Source organism: Amblyomma americanum, chromosome 9, assembly GCF_052857255.1.
Source record: "Amblyomma americanum isolate KBUSLIRL-KWMA chromosome 9, ASM5285725v1, whole genome shotgun sequence".
In the NCBI taxonomy this organism is placed as follows: domain Eukaryota; kingdom Metazoa; phylum Arthropoda; class Arachnida; order Ixodida; family Ixodidae; genus Amblyomma; species Amblyomma americanum.
In genome coordinates, this window is record NC_135505.1 from 109,661,660 (window position 1) to 109,663,271 (window position 1,612).

At 50.0% G+C, this 1,612-nt stretch overlaps 1 pseudogene; it reads right to left on the reverse strand.

Moving 5' to 3' along the window:
• Positions 1–674: 674 nt before the first annotated feature.
• On the reverse strand, positions 675–1,408 carry LOC144103585 (uncharacterized; annotated as a pseudogene).
• Positions 1,409–1,612: the final 204 nt, after the last annotated feature.

Genomic DNA, 1,612 nt, shown 5'->3' on the forward strand with positions numbered 1-1,612 from the left:
TCCGTGCGTCGGCAGATATGGGTTGTGGAACGGAGGTGACGTCTTTCCGAACCGCTAAAAGAACTCTGCTGATGTCAGCAACTGTCATCGAGTTCAGAACGGTATATCCTGAAAGATGGATAGTAGTACGCAGACGGGATTCTGAGGTGGCAATGACCGGAAAACGGGGCTTCGAAACAAATTGTCGGAAATCAGATAATCGTGGATGAAGGCTGCAGGCATTCCATTGGAAGATGGTGGCTTTGTTGCGGATGATTTGCGCGCTAGAGAGAGTAGCTGGTCTATTGAGTGCTACCGCCATTGTGCAAGAAGAGGTGCAATGAATTCAAGGATCATTAGGATCGCCTTCCCCACCGGCGAGGAGTGTGGTGTAAGGAAAGCACGGACAGCCGCAACAAGCGAGCACAGTAGGGAACTGGTACTATCGGAGTTTTGGCGAATAGATCCTTCACGTGGGTGGTTCCAGGTTCCATACTGCGGCTGCCGTGGGGTGTTCACTTTTGTACTCGCCACAGGAGGTGGATCAACATTTTGGTGCGGTGGAAGAGGAGGAAATTCAACCACGTCCTCAATGCTCAGGTGACTGGCTTTGTCTTTGTCCGGCGATTGAGGAGCTTTCTTCCTCGGCGGTGAATTTTTTCTGCGGCGACTTCCCCGGATTTGGTTTTGCTCAATTAGAGCAGTTTTTGCTGATTATAGTCTGTGTTATTTAAGTTCTTGTACCTGTAGATAATTTTCTCCTTTTGGTAGGCAGTGCAGCGGAAAAACGTCGCCTCATGCTGCTTGCCTCAGTTTGGACAAAGGGGGTTATCACTTGCACATTCATTGCGGTCATGGCTGCCACCGCAACGAGAGCAGCGCAAGGCAAGTCGGCAAGTGCTAGCCACATGGCCGAAGCGTTGACATCTGGTACATAGCCGTGGTGTTTGAATGTACTCGTACACACGGTACCTTGTATATCCGAGAATCACGTAATGCGGAGAAGATTCTGTCGCAAATACAGTGCGAATATTTTCTGAGTTTCCAAGTCGGCGGACAGATTTAATCAGAGCTCTCTGTAGCAGCGCTGACTAGATATCTGATTGAAAGAGATCCAGGGGACACCCTTAATGACACCCACGCCGCAGTTGCTGGGTCGAGGCTCGTAGGCTTGAACTGCAACTCCAGCTATGCTTGTTATTTGCAACAGGCGTTCAGTTGCGTGCGCTGTACGGGCGTCAGCTGCCAGAAGGTTTAGGCGCTCGTTGGGACGAACTTGAAGAACGCCGTCTGGAGCCACAGATTCTAAACCTTGTCTCAATGATAGTGGATTAATGCAGGTAATGCGGTACCCGGAATCTAGTGGCTTGATGACATCCGTAAGGTTGTGCTTAGGAGTTTGAGGTACATGCGGAGTATCTGCACTCATAAGTGACCGCTTTGAGCGGCGACGGCGCTTTGAAGGCACATGAATAAATCTCTCAGACCCTTCTCCGGACCTCGCAGTAGTGTCCATGTAGATGATAGTAGAAGAACCAGACGAATCAGGAAAATCGTCCTGACCTGAAGGTAGTGGCAGATCACGGCTTGAGTTGTAAGCATCAGGAGTTCGTTGTCCATGAGGATCAGGAAA